The sequence below is a fragment of the Pseudorca crassidens genome, chromosome 13, assembly GCF_039906515.1.
Source record: "Pseudorca crassidens isolate mPseCra1 chromosome 13, mPseCra1.hap1, whole genome shotgun sequence".
NCBI lineage: Eukaryota > Metazoa > Chordata > Mammalia > Artiodactyla > Delphinidae > Pseudorca > Pseudorca crassidens.
This window is the reverse complement of record NC_090308.1, coordinates 51,090,831-51,112,171: the sequence shown is the minus strand read 5'-3', so window position 1 is coordinate 51,112,171 and position 21,341 is coordinate 51,090,831. Positions and strand designations below refer to the sequence as shown.

The following is a 21,341-nucleotide window of genomic DNA, read 5'->3' as shown; positions in this document are numbered from 1 at the left end:
TACAATTATTATAACAAAATATTTTTTAGTAGCCACAACTTTTAAAGTCAGAACCATTCTGTTTAAAGCCAAGTACTCGCCTCCTGTAATTTTTCTCATATTAGCTAATATGACAGCAATAACTAAACATGGTTAGCCATTTTAAGTACATTACAACTGCTTTTCCTCCCCAGATGACCACGTAACTATATCTGTCACCTCTTCAGCCTCCTTTCTATTGTTACACTAGTAAAAAGTTTTTTCTGAAGAAGTAAAGCCTTTACTTATAAAGATAGGTGGCAGCCCTCAATAGAATAGTGCTAACATTTTCTCCCCAGTTCTTGAAAATGCCAAAGAATTCTCAAATTAAGAGTCCCTCAATTTAATTCATGAAATCCTGAGGCAAAATATCAGCCTAGAAATAATAAATGAATTTTACAGAGAAACGACTTTAGGAAAATCACTGGAAATTTTAAAATGTATTTTTCTATTCTTTTTCTCAGGAAAAAAAAGCTTATGTCTTTAAAAGGTTGGAGAATTTAAGCAAACACTCAGTGGTTTTGGAAATGTAGTTTCCATAGCAACCAACATGGTCTTCTTTATATAGCATTATAAACAGATGGTAAAGAGTGGTCATGTTTGTTTCTTTGCCAGTATATCAATAATACTGCTGTAATAGAGTATTGAATACACTTGAACTATTTAATAAATTTAATATACCAACCACGAGATCTAGTAATTTAGACAGACAAATATAATTAACCAGTATCTGGGTGGGTTTTTTTTTTTTCCTTTTTAATAAACACATGAGGATCTTGAACAGTGAAGTCACTATACTCCACAGAGTCAACAGTCTTTCTTGGCAAGACTTTGTGTAAATGTTTTCTCAACACTTGCCATGCAGGGCATATCACCACAAATATGGATCTGATGAGGAGAAAATAATGCATTGAAATAATAAAAGTCGAACCACATCTGTAAATATATTCCTTGGCCATCTTTACTTCTTAAAGAGTAAATGAGAAATTAAGAAGCACAAAGAGTTTCTTTACAATAAACAATAGGTTGTAAAGCAAATGGCAAAACTGTTGTTTAAAAATCAGATCCATTCCATGTACAAAGTAATGCCTTCAGAAATGCAGGTGCTCTGAACTCCACTAATTTAACTGTGGTAACTCGCTAGGTACTATTTGCTAAAAAACTAATAAGCCAAGAAACTATAAATGTGAATAGTCTGGCAGTAAAAGTTTGAAAAGCCAATTCCTACATGAATTATCAACACATCTGAGGCAGTGACTATGTCTGGAAGGCAGGCAGTCAGTCAGAAGCAGCCATACGTGAGTCCGTGGCTCCACAGGGGCACTGGCATCCCTTCTTAATAGGCCCATCTTAGAGGTTCTGACATATTTTCCAAGCAAGACAAGGAATGCTTACCTTAAAAAAACTGGGGACAATATTTACTATTGTAAATTATATAAATGGCCATTTTGATTACACTTATAAAACAACATTTGGTAAATGGTACCTGTACTACATTCTCCCTCTCATGTATCTATCCCTAAATTTGATGATTTTTATCATTTATAAATTCTTTCCATGCTTCTCACATCAAAGCAAGTTCACTGGAAATGAGATATTTCATTCTGCAGAACAATCCATGATGGAAATACAGAAAAGGGGTATGCATATTTATGAAAGGAGTGAATTTGAACGATGTAAAGTGTATCATGGTTTAACTGAAAAGCAAAAAAATCTGAATTAGGGACTTCCCCGGTGGTGCAGTGGTTAAGAATCCACCTGCCAATGCAGGGGACACGGATTCGAGCCCTGGTCCGGGAAGATCCCACATGCTGCGGAGCAACTAAGCCCGTGCACCAAAACTACTGAGCCTGAGCTCTAGAGCCCAAGAGCCACAATTACCAAGCCCTCATGCCACAACTACTAAAGCCCGTGTGCTTAGAGCCCGTGCTCTGCAACAAGAGAAGCCACTGCAATGAGACGCCCGTGCACCACAACGAAGAGTAGCCCCTGCTCACCACAACTAGAGAAAGCCAGCGCACAACAACGGACCCAACGCAGCCAAAAATAGATAAGTAAACAAATAAATTTATATAATATATAATTTATATAAAATTTTTTGAAAAATTAAAAATTTTGAATTAGAACATTTTAAGACTGGTAGAAACTGTCTCAGATTTATATTTGACTCAAAACTGGGAAAAGTTTAAAAAATTATGTATCTTGGATGAGCTACAGTGAACTCCACAGTCTACCAAAAACTGCTCTCATTATACAATTTTGGGGAATTATTTAAACCTGGAGAACCCAGGAAAGAGCCTCCTTTCTCACATGAGGCTGGAGAGTCTCCAATAAGGTACCCAGCTCATCCACCCAAAAAACATGCCTACCTACAGCAAGTGATCACTATCTGAGTGACCATGTAACCAGAAGCCCTTTTCAAAGGATTTTCAGTTTGCTTTCTATAGTACTTGTACTGTGGGAGAGTATCAAGCAACTAATAGCCCCTAGTTTAGGTTAACTTCTCCTAGGAGTGGTTCTCAACCCTGGTGACAAAACAATATCACCTGAAAAGTTTTAAATATAACAATACCCACAGCATATGCCAATCTAGGCAGAATCTCCAGAGGTGGGGGCCAGGCATGGGTAGTTTAAAAATACTCCTCAGGTATTATTTTAATGTGCAGCCAGCATTTAAAAAAACAAACACCAGGGCTTCCCTGGTGGCGCAGTGGTTTAGAGTCTGCCTGCCGATGCAGGAGATGCGGGTTCGTGCCCTGGTCTGGGAAGATCCCACATGCCGTGGAGTGGCTGCGCCCCGTGAGCCATGGCCGCTGAGCCTGCGCGTCCGGAGCCTGTGCTCCGCGACGGGAGAGGCCATAACCGCGAGAGGCCCGCGTACCACAAAAAAACAAAAACAAAACAACAACAACAACAAAAAACAAACACCAGAGAGATTGTGACTCACATTTACACACGGTGAGAAAGAGATCTCAAATCACCACTTTCATTTTTTCAGGATACACATTTCAGAGTTAGATTTCCTTCTCACTACAGATAGGCACACAACTAAAGAACAGGAATTGCTGGACCGATTTGGTGTGGTAAATTTTATTATGAAGGAGTTCAACAAAATACAAGACTGAGGTGTGAAAAAACTTTTCCTGAGAACTATGCCAGATAGTAATGTTTACCTCTTAAAAAGACTATCATTATCAGGAAGACTTGTGAATGGTGAATTTACTTTCACTCCTTTTGGGATATACTGTGTGTTTGAGATGGTTACGATGTATTCTCCACCTTCAACAGTCAAAAAATAAGTGCTTTCTGGATTTCCAGTGTACTTCACACATATTCTGAATAACTGATTTAAATGATCAGCAGTGTAATTCTCACTTGTTACTTCAGAGATATGATATTCTCTTTTTTCAAGAATGACCTTTAAACTATCACCAACAGCAGTGAAAATTCAGGTGTTTAGAGCAGGAAAAGCTGCATAAGAAGGATGCCATTTATCTTCTTCTGCAGCACACATTAAAAAAAAAAACAATTTTAAGAAACCTGTTAATCTACTGTCCCCAAAAGAGAGTAGAAATGAACGCCGTAGATCACAAATGTTATTTCAAGCCACACACTCATGGCAAAATTCTACCATGTAGAAAAATGCAAAGGTCTGATAGATTGTGATAGTAGTTCTTTATATATATGATTTTCTCCTTTCAGATTATTTGTAAGAAGACCAATGACTTTTGCTTGCTATGAAATAGCAAACAGAAATAAAATAAATACACACTCTCCAAATCGTCAGTGATAGAGAATCGGGAGAGGAGTGCACAGTTAACTCAGAGAATAAACCATGATAATACAAGGGCCTTGGAGTCTACTTCTACATTTTTGTTTGTTTTCTTACATTTCCACAGGCTACTAAAATTTCCACAAGTCATTTATTCTTTCCTTGAGAAACTTTATTTGGCTATTTTTGTGTCTGGTGCTATTAACTCATCATAATTTTACATCAAATCCTCATAACATAACATGATTGAGGTTTAATTCCAAAAAAATTCAAAACACACAAAACAGGAAAAAATATCACCCTAATGTATTTGGGAAGAAACAACCTATTAAAGGGAATAAGTGTGTCTGGCAGAATGCTAGAGATGACAGAAAACAAGAGGAAACAACATTTCTTAATGTTATTTAAATATGCACACAGGAGACAGGGAGATATGCTAGGACAGAGAATCAACAGGAACTCTAGTCTTCCTGCACATAGAATAGAGCTTCATTAACAATAAAGGAACAGGTGTCTTGGGACCCATTTATACAGGCTATTAACTATTATGAGCTGCTGGTATCCAAATTTATTTTAGTACTAGGCAACTGATTAAAAATAAATACAAATTTAAATTCCATCTATTAGCATGTGAAAGCAATGCCTAGCTTTCCAGAGCTTAATTTAATATAAAGGTATTTTTCTATGGTCCTGATCACAGAGGATACCGAAGTTCATATACAGTATTTCCTAAGTCCCCAAATGAAAACCTTCACATTAAACCTCATCTGAATGTAAAAAATTGATGAGTGGCCTTTTGTCTTGACCCGACAAAGCCAAACAAGCTTTGTTTACTAAGAACAAAATTTTTATTCAAACTTAAACAAATAATGAAACAAACATGCATCTATCTTTTTAAAACTGGGAGAGGGAATCACATACACTCCCACTCTATTCAGTGCATTTCACTGCATTATATACTACTTATTTTGAAAAACATGAGTATCAATGGTTATCTTCTGATAATTTTTACTGTCTCATCTATAAATACTGGTTAATAAACTAAATATTTGAGTATTTATGAGGAATCATCTGTACATCTTAATAAAAATACTTAGAATGTTAGAGTTGGAACTGCAGCAGGGATAATCCAGTTCAATATATTTTTTACAGTGCAAGAAAATAAAGTACAGTGAGGCTAATTTGCCAAAAATAAACACAATAGCAATATGTGACCACATAAACTGTCAGAATACTATTATACTGTAAAACTAGTATACTAGTACCTATCTCCCAACGTTATGAAAATTCAATGTGTTATTGTTCTTGATGTTATTTCAAACTACTATATTTACCGGCATCTAGTTTTTTAAAAAAATTTGGTTTATTCACTTACATATGTTCTAATAGTGATATTATTTCTACTTATTCCAGAAGTATGAAGTGATTATGAATTTTGTGCCATACTCTACAGAGAATAAAGGTGGTATAGCATGATCTATATCCACAAGGACGTAGTAAAAGCCACTGTAGAAATGAAATGGTGAAAAATTTGAGGGATTGATGAGTAAGTCAAAGACAGAATGATGATTCTTAAAAATATGGTGGTATTTTAAATGGAAATAATTTGATAAGACAGTGTTTCTCAACCTTGGCACTACAGGCATTTTGAGCTGGAAAATTCTTTGCTGTATGGGTTTGTGCATTGCAGTCTGTTTAGCAGCATCCCTAACTTCTACCCACTAGATGCCAGTAGCACACCCCAGTTGAAACAACCAAAACCAGCTCTAGACATTGCCAAATGTCCCCAGGGGGCAAAATCATCCCTGGTTGAGAACACTGGATAAGGCAGACTAATATACCTTATGTTGCTTTTCAAGCTAGTGATACATACTAAAATATCACCTAGAGACAAAGCAAATCTGAAGCTTTAGTATTCTAAAGCTGTATCTAAAGATAACTTCAGCTCTAAGGCATCAAGCATTAGGGTATTGAATAGAGGAATAAGAGCACAAACTCAATATCAAGTTGTGTCCTGGGTTCTGATTCTACAGTTTTCTGCCATTAATTTCCCAAAGTCCAAAGAAATATGAATAGGTCCATGTTCCTAATGAGAGATAGGTTATCTTTCATTATATTAAAGTTTCTCAAATTAGAAATAGCTCTGCCACCTTCCAAGAAACCCATAGCACTTCCTTTCCGACTCTTCCAAAATACAATAACTTGTCAATCTGCTAAAGCACAAGTTTCTTTCAAGTACAATTCCAGGCTAGAATTCAGGAGCAAGCCATTTAGCTTATATGCAACCTATCCAGTGGCCTAGGAGAATTACAACAATGTGGTTTTGTTCTCTGTGTATGGATTTTATGGGGAAAATTTGTTATAAAACCATTCTCATATTTCACACTTTCCAAAGGTTTCAAAAGTACTGAAGGTTTATTATACTGGAGATTTCTAAAATGTTAGATTAAGAACCAAATAATTGAAGTGGCAAGCAAATGTCAGGCCCATATAATATATGAAGGGGAAGAAGTGACCTCCTCTGCCTCATGCATCATCTTCTCTTGCTCTCTACTCTAGCCTTCACTCCTGCTGAAGTATGACACTCTATAAACAACTGGTTGGTAATGATAGCACTTCATTAAATATCTGGGGCACAGGGCATATCAAAGTACTCTATAAGAAGACCACTAAGAGAGAAAGATGAAAAGGAATGTCTGAGAACCAGTGACCAAGCATGAGTTGGCTCAGAATCAATTTTTAAAAGAATTAGGGAGGGAGGGGATATGGGGATATATGTATACATATAGCTGATTCACTTTGTTATACATCAGAAACTAATACAACATTGTAAGGCAGTTATACTCCAATAAAGATGTTAAAAAAAAGAAGAAGAATTAGGGCCACTGGAGGCATAGTCCATGAGATAGGACTGCCATTAGTGCCTCCTCCAATTCTGGGAACCTACTGGCTCCGCACTGAAAACAAACAAGCAAACAAAAAGTAGTCTGGACAACTGACGAATTTGGAAATTACAAACATCAAAAGGAGAGTGTTGCTCATTTTGGTTTTGCCTTCACTTGAAAAGTTATCAAGTGGTCTCCATTGTACATACTCAACAAACTTTTGTTTCTTCAACATTGTGAAAGAAGAGAGTGGTCTGTTTTCACAAAGGGATGCCTACAGGCTGAAAAGTTCTATTAATACTATTTTGTTTTGACTCTCTGTATAGTGATATATCCAACATTAGAAATTTGGACATAATCTGCTAAATATGAATTGACATACTGGGCAGTATTTCCTTTAACAAAGTCTAATTGGAACAGTAATTTTATGGTACATGAAAATTTAATTTCAAATGTTAGATATACTAAGAAATCTGATTTAGATAGAAGACAACTTATTTTTAGTTGCAAAAAACTGCAATGCCAAAGGATTTTGCATTTAATGCTATAATTTACATATATTACAATATTCATGATACCTGATAAATACCCAAATCCTATTTGGAAAACCTATTGCGAAAAATTAGAATTTTAACAAAATGGTGTTTCACATTTTAAACAACGTCCTCACTTAGAAAAAGAAATAAACATACCAATTTGGCAAATGATACTGAACCTATGACTAATAAATTTAGATTCCTTTGATATTCCTTGAATAATTCTAAATATTAAACACCATGCATATGCTAATAAATTTCTAAATTTATAAAACAAATAAATAGGCACCCTGCATTTTACTTACACATTGTGGACATTTCACACAGGTACAGGATTACTTTAACAAACAATTCTTTAGTTATTACAGGAAACATGCTGCTACAAACTAAAGAGGAAAGAGCTCTAAAAAAAATTGAGCTCTCTGACCCACTTCATTTATAAATTTGTGTTTCAAGGAAAATTTTTAGGGTTGACATTTTCTACTTGACCCTACAAATATCTTTTCTCTAAAGTATTACTTCACTTAGGTAACAAATCATCTATATTTCTACACAATGGAAATGAAAACTTCCCCCCAAAAGACTAACCAATGAGACATTATTTACAAATAATACCAAAAGATCACACATGTAACATAACCCAAATCACTACTGCTTTAAAATGTATAGAGACTTTGGACTACATCATGAGTGAGGTGGTGGACAAACCCTCCCTCAGCAACTATAAAGCTGGACAAAACTGTCAAAAGCAACAGTTTTATTAGCCCTCTGGAATTTAAAGGCAGGAACAGTGTGAGTCTTGCCTGGGGCTGCTCCACAACTATCCCTGGCTTTGTCAGTGCAGCCGTTCAGTCAGAGCAGGGCAGGCTGTGCAAACCAGGAGCTTTGTCACCTCTGCCAGAGAGCGATCACTTGATATGGAGCAGTGTCAGTTACAGTGGTAATCTCTGTGGCAAGCAAACAGAAATGGTCAGTGGCTCTGTAAGCCTGAGTAAGCAAACCTGAGTGGGGCAAGTAGCAGACAAGCAGATGAGCCAGGGATTTAACAGGGAGTTCCAGCAGGTCAGAGAGCCAGAGGGGGCTTGACCTCACATGTCTGGGGTTGACTAGAGGCTGTATGCACTGCTGCAGAGGACAGAAAGGGCCCATATATCCCTGGATGATGAAGACTCAAGCATGTGAGGTGACACAGAAGAGGGCCCAATGAAAAGTAAAGCCAGGGCAGCCTGAAGTGTGAATGTGCTTCCCCAGTTTGCACACAGATCCATCAGGAGAGATTAGAAGTCTTACTGGCTTGAGGTGTTTCCGCATTACTTTTGACAAATCTTTGGTCATTAAGTTATGCAGATACAGGGGTAACCCCTAGGAAGCCAGGCTTACAAATAAAAACAAGGGAAAAATAGTGAGCTGAGATAGCAGCAGCTGCACACTGAGGGGGATTACAGACTTCAAAGGTTCAGTCCAGGCAAGTTATTAAAGAAACAAATGAAAACAACAACCAACATCACCAGTGCAGGGAAAAAGTCACTAACTACAGTTGCTATAATATATTATCTAAAATGTTCAGAATTCAACAGAAAGTTATGAGTTATGCAAGAAAAAAGAAAATGTGATCCATAAAAAAGCTGTCAACAGAAAATGTCTCCAAGTGTCTTTAGATCTTGTATTTAGCAGACAGATTTCAAACTAGCTTTTATATATATGCTCAAAGAACTAAAAAAAAAACATATTTAAAGAATGACTATGGAATCTCAGTAAAAGTTTAGAAATTATTTTTAAAAGAACCAAATGGAAATTCCAGAGATGAAAAGCACAATAACTGAAGTGAAAATATCACCAGAGAGGCTCAACAGTAGATTTGAGATAGCAGAAAAAGATCAGTGAATTTGAAGACAGATCAACAGAAATTATTCAGTTTGAAGAGCACAGGAAAAAAAAAAAACTGACTAAAGAAAAATGAACAGACCTTCAGAGACCTATGAGACAATACCATGTGTCCTAAAATATGTGTGATAAGAGCCCAGAGAGTAAGGAAAAGCAAGAAAAGGGCAGAAAAAAATACTTAAACACTGGATGAAAACTTCCTAAATCTGAATAAAACATTAATTTATAGAGTCAACCTACTCAATGAAATCCCATGTAGGACAAGCACAAAACACCTAGAACCATCATTAACTTTTGAAAAACAAAGAGAAAATATTGAAAATAGCAAGAAAAAATGACTCACCAGGTACAAAGGAACTATAATACAATAATGGGTGATTTCTCACCAGAAACGATGAAGGCCAGAAGGCAGTGGAATGATGTTTTAAAGTGCTAGGGGATTTGTATGGAGACACAAAAGACCCCGAATAGCCAAAGTAGTCTTGAGGGAAAAAAACGGAGCTGGAGGAATCAGACTCCCTGACTTCAGACTATACTACAAAGCTACAGTAATCAAGACAATATGGTACTGGCACAAAACAGAAACATAGATCAATGGAACAAGATAGAAAACCCAGAGGTACACCCACGCACCTGTGGTCAACTAATCTATGACAAAGGAGGCAAGGATATACAATGAAGAAAAGACAGTCTCTTCAATAAGTGGTGCTGGGAAAACTGGACAGCTACATGTAAAAGAATGAAATTAGAACACTCCCTAACACCATACACAAAAATAAACTCCAAATGGATTCGAGACCTAAATGTAAGACTGGACACTATAAAACTCTTAGAGGAAAACAGAAAGAACGTTCTTTGACATAAATCACAGCAAGATCTTTTTTGATCCACCTCCTAGAGTAATGGAAATAAAAACAAAAATAAACAAATGGGACCTAATGAAACTTCAAAGCTTTTGCACAGCGAAGGAAACAATAAACAAGACGAAAAGACAACCCTCAGAATGGGAGGAAATATTTGCAAATGAATCAATGGACAAAGGATTAATCTCCAAAATATAAAAACAGCTCATGCAGCTCAATATTAAAGAAACAAACAACCCAATCCAAACATGGGCAGAATACCTAAATAGACATTTCTCCAAAGAAGACATACAGATGGCCAAGAAGCACATGAAAAGCTGCTCAACATCACTAATTATTAGAGAAACGCAAATCAAAACTACAATGAGGTATCACCTCACACCAGTTAGAATGGGCTTCATCAGAAAATCTACAAACCACAAATGCTGGAGAGGGTGTGGAGAAAAGGGAACCCTCTTGCACTGTTGGTGGGAATGTAAATTGATACAGCCACTATGGAGAACAGTATGGAGGTTCCTTAAAAAACTAAAAATAGAATTACCATACGATCCAGCAATCCCACTACTGGGCGTATACCCAGAGAAAACCATAATTCAAAAAGACACATGCACCCCAATGTTCATTGCAGCACTATTTACAATAGCTAGGTCATGGAAGCAACCTAAATGCCCATCGACAGATGAATGGATAAAGAAGTTGTGGTACATGTATACAATGGACTATTACTCAGCCATAAAAAGGAATGAAATTGAGTCATTTGTTGAGACGTGCATGGACCTAGAGACTGTCATACAGAGTGAAGTCAGAAAGAGAAAAACAAACATCGTATATTAATGCATGTATGTGGAACCTAGAAAAATGGTACAGATGAACCAGTTTGCAGGGCAGAAGTTGAGACACAGATGTAGAGAACAAACATATGGACACCAAGGGGGGAAAACCGTGGGGGGGTGGGGATGGTTGGTGTGCTGAATTGGGCGATTGGGAGTGACATGTATACACCGATGTGTATAAAATTGATGACTAATAAGAACCTGCTGTATAAAAAAATTAAAAAATAAAATTTAAAAATTAAAGAAAAAGAAATTTGAGATACAAATTGAATGAAAGAAGTCAAGTAGGTAGAAAAGGTCAATGTTAAAAATGTGGGAGAAAAAAAAAAAGTGCTAGGGGGAAAGGGAATTCCCTGGCAGTCCAGTGGTTAGGACTCCATGCTTCCACTGCAGGGGGTACGGGTTCCATTCCTGGTCGGAGAACTAAGATACCACAAGCTGTGTAGTGCAGCCAAAAAAAAATTTTTTTAAATAAATAAATAAAGTGCTGGGGGAAAAAGGCTGGCAACTAAAAATTCTACATGCTTTAAAAATAAAAGTGAAACAAAGGCATTCTGAGATAAACAAAAGGTGAAGAAAATTTGTTGTCAGACTTGCCTTACAAAAAGTACTGAAGGAAGTTCTTCACATTGAATAGAGTGATATCAGACAGCAATCTGAATCCACATGAATAAACAATGAGCACCAGAAATAGTGAATATGTGAGTAAATGTGAAAGATTGTGTAAATATTTTTTCTCATTTCTTCTCTTAAATTTTATAAAAGACGTAAGATTATATAAAGCAAAAATTATAACAATGTATTGATGGATTATAACATATATACAGATACAATATATATAATAATAGTAATACAAACGAAGGGAGGAAGGAGATATATTGGAGCAAGTTTCTACAGTTTGCTGGAATTGAAATTAGTGTTATTCTGAAGCAGACTGTGATAAATAAAGATGCACATTGTAAATGCCAGAACCACCACTAAGAGAAAATAACTCAAAATCATATAGTTTAAAAAAAAAGCACAGGGCTTCCCTGGTGGCGCAGTGGTTGAGAGTCCGCCTGCCGATGCAGGGGACATGGGTTCGTGCCCCGGTCCGGGAAGATCCCACATGCCGCGGAGCGGCTGGGCCCGTGAGCCATGGCCACTGAGCCTGCGCGTCCGGAGCCTGTGCTCCACAACGGGAGAGGCCACAGCAGTGAGAGGCCCGCATACCGCAAAAAAAAAAAAAAAAAAAGCACAGGTGCTTCCCTGGTGGCGCAGTGGTTAAGAATCCTTCTGCCAATGCAGGGGACACGGGTTCGAGCCCTGGTCTGGGAAGATCCCACATGCTGCGTAGGAACTAAGCCGATGCGCCACAACTACTGAAGCCCGTGCGCCTAGAGCCCGTGCTCCACAACAAGAGAAGCCACCGCAATGAGAAGCCCACACACCGCAACGAAGAGTAGCCCCTGCTCGCTGCATCTAGAGAAAGCCTGGGCGCAGCAATGAAGACCCAACACAGACATACATACATACATACATACATAAGTACATACATAAGTACATACATAAATACATACATACATAAATTTATATTTTAAAAAAGCACAGCAGAGAAATTAAAATGGTATACTAAAATATACATATTTAACGTAAAAGAAGGGTGTAAAGAAGGAACAGAGGGACAAAAAAGACATGAGACAAATACAAAAATAAATTAAACAGACTTAGAGCCAACCATATAAATAATTAGATCAGATATGCGTTGTCCAAATAACCTACTCAAAAGGCAGGGATATTCAGACTACATTAAAAAGCAAGACACAACTATATGCTGTATCCAAAAGACATACATTAGACACAAAGACAAAGAGATTAAAAGTAATAGGATAGAAATTGATATGTCATACAAACAGTCACCATAAAAGAGCAGGAATGGCTATATTAATATCAGACAAAACATACTTTAAGGCAAGAAATGTTACTGGAGACAATGAAGGACATATCATAATCATAAAAGCATCAGTACATAAGGAAGCTATAACAATTATAAATGCATATACACCTAATAATAGAGACCCAAAATGAAGGAAAAACTGAAAGGAGAAACAGGCAATTCAGCAATAACAGATAGAGACTCCAATAGTCCCCTTTCAATAATTGATAGAACAACTATACAGAGAATCACCAAAGATATAGAAGATTTTAACAGCACTATCAACCAATATGATATAATTGACATTTATAGAGTATTCCACACAATGAGTATAGAATACACATTCTTTTCAAGCACACATGGAGCATTCTCCACATGTTGGACCACAAAACAAGTCTCAATAAATCTAAGAAGACTGAAATCATTAAAAGTATGTTCCGGGCTTCCCTGGTGGCGCAGTGGTTGAGAGTCCGCCTGCCGATGCAGGGGACACGGGTTCGTGCCCCGGTCCGGGAAGATTCCACATGCCGCGGAGCGGCTACTGCCCGTGAGCCATGGCCGCTGAGCCTGCGCGTCCGGAGCCTGTGCTCCGCAACGGGAGAGGCCACAACAGTGAGAGGCCCATGTACCGCAAAAAAAAAAAAAAAAAGTATGTTCCATGACCACAAATGAACTAAGTCAAAGATCTCCAGTGGTAAGAAGTCTGAGAAAACTGACATATTTAGAAATTAAACACCACACTTCTAAATACCACAGGGATCAAAAAGGAAATCATAGAGAAAATTAAAAAAAATATTTTGAACTGGATGAAAATGAAAACACAATGTACCAAATTTTATAGGATGCAACTGAATAAGTGATTAGAGGGAAATTTATGGCTTATAAGCAGGAAAGGTCTGAAATCAATAATCTAAGCCTCCACCTTAAAAAACTATACAAGGAAGAGCAAACTAAACCCCAAACAAGCAGGAAAAGAAAGTTAATAAAGTTTAGTGTGAATATCAACAAAATAGAAAACAAAAACAACAGACAAAAATCAATAAAATCTCAAAGTGGCTATTTGAAAAGATCGATAAAATTGACAAACCCTTACCTTCAGACTGATCAAAAACGTAAGAGAGAAGACACAACTTACCTAATTTAGTAATGAAAGAAGAGACCTCACTACTGACCCTACAGGAATTAAAAGGACTGTAAGGGAATATTATAAACAACCTTACACCAACAAGTTAGACAACTTAGAAAAAATGGACAAATTCTTAGAGAGGAACAAATTTCCAAAATTGAGACAAGAAGAAATAGAAACTATGGATAGACTTGTAACAAGTAAATAAATTGAATTTTAATTAAAAACCCTCTCACAAAATCTCAGGATTTGCTGGCAAAATCTATCAACTATTTGCAAAAAAGAAATAACCAATCCTTCACAAACTCTTAAAAAAAACAGAGGAGAGAAACTTCCCAACTCACTCTATAAGGCCAGTTCTACCCTCACACCAAAGCCAGATAAAAACATCACAAGAAAACTACAGATCAATATCCCTCATGAATACAGACACAAAAATCCTCAACAAAATATTAGCAAACTGAATCCAGCAACATATAAAAAAGCTCATACATGATGACCAAGTAGGATTCATCCCAGGAGAGCAGTTTGTTTAACATCCAAAAACCAGTCATGTAATATACTATATTAACAGAATAAAGAACAAAAACCAAATGACCATTTCAATAGACATGGAAAAATCATTTAACGAAATCCAACACCCATGATAAAAACTCTCAATACATAAGGAACAGAAGAGAACCTCCTCAGCCTAATAAAAGGCATCCTACAGCTAACACCATAAAACAATCAAAGACTGAATGCTTCCCATCAAATACTGGGAATAAGATAAGAATGGCAGTTCTTGCTTTTTCTATTCAACATTGTACTAACATTTCTAGCCAGTGTAATAAAAAATTAAAGCCATTCAGACTGGAAAGGAAGAAGAAAAAAAGTTTTTATTCAAGGGTGATCATCTTTGTACAAAATCCTAAGGAATCTACAATAAAAATACTAGAATTTATACATGATTTTTGTAAGGTATCAGGACATATGATCAACATACAAAATAAATTGTACTTCTACATACTAGCAAAAAAATGCAAAAATAAAATTCAAAAAACAATTGTATTCCTGATAGCATCAAAAAGAATACTCAGGAATAAACCTAACCAAAAAAATGCAGTATTTGACACTGAAAACTATAAGACTTTACTGAGAGAAATGAAAGAAGATCTAAATAGAGACATTCCATTTTTATAGACTGTTCACCTCAGTATTGTTAACATATTAATCCTCCCAAATTGACATATAGATTCAGTATAATCGCTGTCAAAATTCCAGCAAATTTTTTATAGAAATTGGTAAGGTGATTCTAAAATTTATATGGAGATGCAAAGTGCCCAGAATAGCCAAAATGACTTTGAAAACAAAGTTGGAGGACTTGTAATACCTGAACTTACAAAGCTACAGTAATTAAGGCAGTGTAGTATTAGCCTAAAGACAGGCATACAAGATCAATGGAATAGAGCTGAGAGTACAGAAATAAATCCTAAACATTTATGGTCAATCAATTTTTACAGAAGTATCAAGACAATTCAATAGGCAAAGAATCTTTTCAACCAACAGTGCTGGAGCCACTGAATAGTCATGTATATGACTTGAATAAAAAGTTTTATTTCTTCCTTTCCAACTGATGCCTTACTTTTTTACTGAACTGGCTGTAAACTTCAATATAATGTTGAAAAAAAGTGGCAAGAATTGGCATTCTTACCTTGTTCCCAATCATTATATATATAAACTCAGACCCTCACCCCACACCATACACAAAAATTAACTCAAATGAATCACAGACCTAAGTAAAAGAGCTGAGAACTATGTCTTCATCAAAGAAGATACATGAATGGCTAATTTCCCTTTCCATACTTTCCTATACAGTTTTCTTAAGCTGTTAATACCTACTACTACAATCCAATGGACACCTGATTTTGGTTATTTTGGGCTTACCAAATTTCACTTGAAGGAAAATGACTTCAATGTACTCTGCCACTTAATAAATTTGAGGATCAGTCCAAGACCATGCCACAAAGAGACTTAAAACAGAATCCTGGATTTTCCTCCTTTTTCAGTCCCAGATCCAATTATCAATCAGAAACAGCCTGAACTCATAACACTCTGGTTTCAAGTCAGAACCTAGTAGCCAAGTAGTTCTAAAATCTTTTCACACTAGCAACTTCCCTCTCTACATTCAACTTTTGTCAAACTATTGTATCATCTGGTTAATTCTGTCAGTTTCATCAGATTACAAACTAAACTGAGGGGAAAGACTGTTTTATTCATCTTTACATCTCTTCTGTATTACAGTGTATTACATGAATACATTATGTCTTTAATAAATGTTTAGAAACTTTCAGTGTATCCTTTGTATGATTTCCTTATACCAGATCTTTATACATTTGTTCTTAACAATTTACCTGTTGCTTGAACAAAATTTCCTTTTCAATGTCTAGTGCTTATCTTTGTTATCTGTGTGAGATAGCTTCTCCAGAAACATTAAGAGAATGTTAAAACAGGAGAGTACTTCAGCTTAGAAAACACCTAATCCATTTTATCTCTCAGATACCAAAGGCAGTTGTAGAATACGAATAGGGCATTGCAAGCAATCTGGGCTTGACATCAGCTTGACCATTTACTTACCTAGACGGTTTGGCACAAGTCACTTAATTTCTGTGAGTTTCAATATTCTTATTAGTAAAATCAGGACAAAATCTACTCAAAGGGTTTTGTGAAAATTATAAGAAATAGCCTGGAAATAAGCTCCCCTAACCAGCCTTCACTGCATCTGAGCACCAGAGAGCTAAACTGACTTAAACCAAGAACTCAAGTCTCCATTAGCGTTCTACTTCATTAAATGGAGAATGGAGTACCACAGAGTAAATCACTGTCAATTCATTCAGAGACGTCGCTTACACAAAAATAAACATATTTTACCAAGTGTTTGGTGTATCTGTGAGATAAAAAGAATATGTATTTCCTATGACATTAAAAAACAATTAATTAACTATCTTTCAGATCCAGCTTTTACACGTTCTTCTTTAGACATTTAATTTGTCATCCAGGCCCAACTATCTCTTTAAGTAGATCAACTGAATTTTATGGTAATGATTCTTTTTTAATACATCACAATGTGTTTGAGGGTGTTTCTTGTTTTCACATAAGATAAATTTAGAGTATATACACATAAAGCACTAAGGGATAAGCATGACAACTGGACAAATATCTATGGTATAATTTACAACTGAAAATCTGGAAATAAAAGGCCAAATAAAAAGGAAGTAGATTTAACTGGACAGAATGTTAGACAGTCATTAAAAAATAAATATCAAGATTACAGTAATATGGAATATGTGTACATTTAGCCTAAATGAAAAGTCGAACGTAACTACATATACACTATGACTACACCTACGTAAAACATATAAACATGAATAAATTTGGAAAGGAAAAATATTGGAAGGTTGCCCCCCAAAACACATGTTATATTATCATGATGGGATTATAGGGAAATTTATTTTCTTTTAGTACTGATATGATAAATATATATCATATATATTTTGTATTTGTTTGTTTTGACCCATGATAAAGCTGACAACTCTTTTTTGTAGATATATTTAACTACTAAGAAAAAGGAACCATTAGAGAAAAGACAACATACATATTTCTATCAATACAAAACTTACTACTATTAAGTGATTTAAAGAACTTAGTATTAGTAATAAGCAATTTTAAGGTACAGAAAGAATGCCAAAAGATCTTCAACAATGAGAAATAGTTTTCTCAACTCTGAAAAGTAAACCACAGTTTTGAACTTCTGAGTTTTGGAACCACTAAAGAGGTGGAGTGATGAAGGAGCAAGAAAGACCTTGGAGAACATCACCTCATATCCCACCCTGTAGTTGCAGTTAGTTCTGAATTATGCTCAAGAGTTGTGGCAGGTTTGGTAAAACTTACAGAATCATCATCCTGAGGTCCAGATATTTTTAGTACAAATTACCAGCAAGGTCTTGAGTAATTCAGATAATATTCACCAGTGATAAGTGGGATGTGTACCAGTGAATGAACGCATCAGCAGCTCTTCTTTGGATCACTTATACAAGATCGCCTTCAAAAGTTTCCCAATTTGTAGGGCTATTTAAGTATCCCAATTTGAAGAAAATAAGACTAGGCAAAGATCTGAATACCCTACCAAACTGATTTCCACAAAGAATTTCATCAGTAAAACAAAGATTCTTGATCTGCAGTTTCCATTGGGAACTTGGCACCCAATAACATCTGCAGAATTAAAGAATCTCCAAAGATAGTATGGTGTGGTTTACAATGCTGAATCTTAAGTCTGCCACCTAGGTATAGCTGGCGTGTATTTCAAAGATAAGTACATATTAAAAAATATTGAAATTTTAATTTCTCCCTCTCCAGTTACAATGCAGGGTATTCAAGTATCAATTCTGTTCTTTCCCCATTTAGCAAACATCAGTTCTAGACCTACAGATAACAGCTCTAGAGTAATGTATTTTATCACCTCCTCTCAAGTGTCAGAAGGCAAGATAGCGCTTCATGATGTTAAGAAAATATAGGTACCTCTGAACCTCCAGTTTCTAGTTCACAATCAGGGCAATCCTCCATTTTTCCTCTTTAAATACAGATGTAATGACTGCTTTAAGAAAATGCCAACTACCAGAAGCCAAAGAAAAGCTTACTGAATATGAGATTTCCCTGTAAAACATCATTAAGAAAGGTTGATTTACAGGTTACCACAGTTATTTAACCTGGATTAAATGGACCAACTTCTTTTTACTAAAGGATTGGGAGACCCAAAATTCAGGTATAATGGAAAAGGAAATAGAGTATTTTAGGTTTTCCTTCTAGCTCCCATATAAAGAGGAAGAAAATGTTTAAGATTAAACTGAATATAGCAAGATTCAAGGACAACCTGAAGTAGCAAAGAAATTATCTGCATGTTACATGTTCCCATATTTTCATTTATTTCAACTGACAGTTTCTCTGTAATCTACTAAATAATTATTCTAGTAAATGTTAAGTGTTCCCTGGCATGTTGATTTACGTTATTTTAGATGTAATGTAAAATTGGTAGCTATCCATTAGTAAGAATTAGTAAGAATAAAGGAAGACAGACAACTCCAGGACCAAAAAAAATAGCTCGGTCTTAAAGAATCTTAGGGTCTATGATACTTTAAGATGCCAGTTCCTTGAGGAACTATTTACAAACTAAACAATTTGTCAGAGTCTAACAAGAATGGAAGGGACCTAATATCTTCTGAGTTCCTATTCTGATGCAAGCACATGCTAGAGAATATGCATTATCTCAATTATCTTCATAACAACCCTGACAGGCATTTTGTCTCCTCACAGATAAGAAATATGCTATTCAGAAGAATTAAGTAATTTGCTTACAGTGGGACCAAGGCAAAATTCAAACCAAGTACCCAGACTCTAATTTTTTCTTTCATATCTTACTACATTCAATCAAAATATTAGAGATTCTATTCTTTTGAAAGATCCAGTTATAAAGAAAGTAATAATCATTTATTATATCCTGATGTTATGGACTTTCCATATTCTATTGGGCAGTCAGGAAAGTGGCCAACAAACTGTGTGCTGGAGGCAAGGTACGCAGGCAAAGGTTCCAGCAGGCACCAGCTTTCTTTTTTCATTCTGTCTCTTGGTTTCTCTTTCACTGTTGCACACTGGTGGCTTAAAGACCATGGTCAGTAAGTATGAATGAATCTCAAGGCTCAGTAGTATATCTATTCTAAGAATTTCTAGGTAGACTGCTTTTAGGGAAAATTCACGGCAACTGGATTTAGTCATGTGGGCAGGGGGTAGAGGGAACAAAAATAACTCTCCTTGGTCAAAAGTGTGTTACCTCAATATCACATAATTCATGCTTTAACCCTTCTATATTAGCAACTGAAAAGTTTTGAATTGCTCAGTTCTAATCAAATAAGTAATAAATTTGAATGACCACTTTCCAATTCTAGGCCTCAATTTTTCATGTTTCCCAATATATATAGGCAATTGTAAAAGAATTCCAAAACTAAACCTATGCACTAGACTTTTTTTGCTTGATAAATCCAATAATCCATTTTATAAGCAAGTTGAGTAATGGTGAGTAATTTCTTAGTCTACTGCGGCTGAGTGAAAATAGCAGGCTTTCAAAAGAACTAGAACTAACTTAAGAAAATAAGTTTAACTCAAAGAAATAATTTTACCTTCTTTGTTGCAATATTTTTATACTATTATGATTAATACTACCTACAAACAGGAAGCAATGTGTAAATTTACATTTTAGGGCTTGTTCTGAATCTAGAGATAGCTTAGAGTCTTATTTTGCTCCCCATTATTCCTTGTATTCTCATATGATCAACCAGGAATTCTTGAGCTGGGCCTACCTATCTTTCCTTCAAAAGTGCCATCAATAACTTTTATATAAAGCTGAAAGGAGAAAGCAGCAAGCAGCCCTTCTTCTCCTCCCCTGAGCCACCTACTAGCCTAATGCCTCTCTATAAGGACCGGGAAGGAATTATCTATCCCCCACCTTCTTTCTGCTAGAGACCATAGTTCGTCAAAGCACAGAAGGTATGGTTCTGTGGGTCAAACCTACTGCTTTTTCTCACTCTGGATGATGGATAAAGTAGAAGTTTTAGCATGGCCCTCTATCCCATTTCCAGACCTGGGTTACTACCTAAGACAGGAGGGAAACCTCTTTTTTCTTAAGCAAATGAGTAAGATTTTCGCTTCAAAAAGGAGGATCCCATGAACATCTTATAAATTATCACTAATTAAAGCAACTAAAGGCAGCTAATACTTTTTAGTACTGTTGCCAATGTCAGTGCTGAATGTTAGATACAAAAACTTGATCCCTTAATCGAAAGTGATAACTGAACTGATCTAATTCTTTATTTTTATAATTTAACATGGAATTATGCAGTCTTATTCAGTTTGACAACTGCTGAGAACCTACTAAGTGCCAGAACTGTGCTAAGCCTTGGATATGAAAAGAATAAAGTTGAGTTGCTACCAAATCCATGTGCTCAAGACTTAGATTGGTTTTGGGTGGGGGGTGGGTGGAGGAAGCTCCAGCATAGAATGTTAACAGTGTGTTAAATGCCATAACAGTGATTTGCACAGCTTACCACAGAGTACAGAAAATAATTCCTAGAGGACATGCTGCTGGACTTGAGCATTTTCATAGCTTTTTCTTTCTTTTGATTTCTTTTCCTTGTTTTCTCTCTTTAATCATTTTAAACACTTACTTTATAGCCCCTTTCATATTTTCCTATATCTTAGGTTCCCGAGGTGCTAACCCTCCTGCTTCCTTTTATTTATGGTGGGTAATGCCCACAGTTTGTCATTTCTGTTCGTGAGTGCACCACCAGGTATTATTTTCATTGTGGTAATCTTAGATGTTCTGGATTCTAGCAACGTTACTCCAAACCAGTTTTGCATTTGTTAACACTGCAGTCCCAGCAGACCAAATTATGATGTGGTTACAATGGAACCTCCACTCCT

The 21,341-nt window shown here is 36.0% G+C and overlaps 1 protein-coding gene across 7 annotated transcripts in view; it reads right to left on the bottom strand.

The window, feature by feature from the left end:
- PDSS2 (decaprenyl diphosphate synthase subunit 2) overlaps positions 1 to 21,341 on the bottom strand; it is a 263,347-nt gene that overhangs the window by 182,903 nt on the left and 59,103 nt on the right. The gene's annotated exons all lie outside the window — the stretch shown is intronic.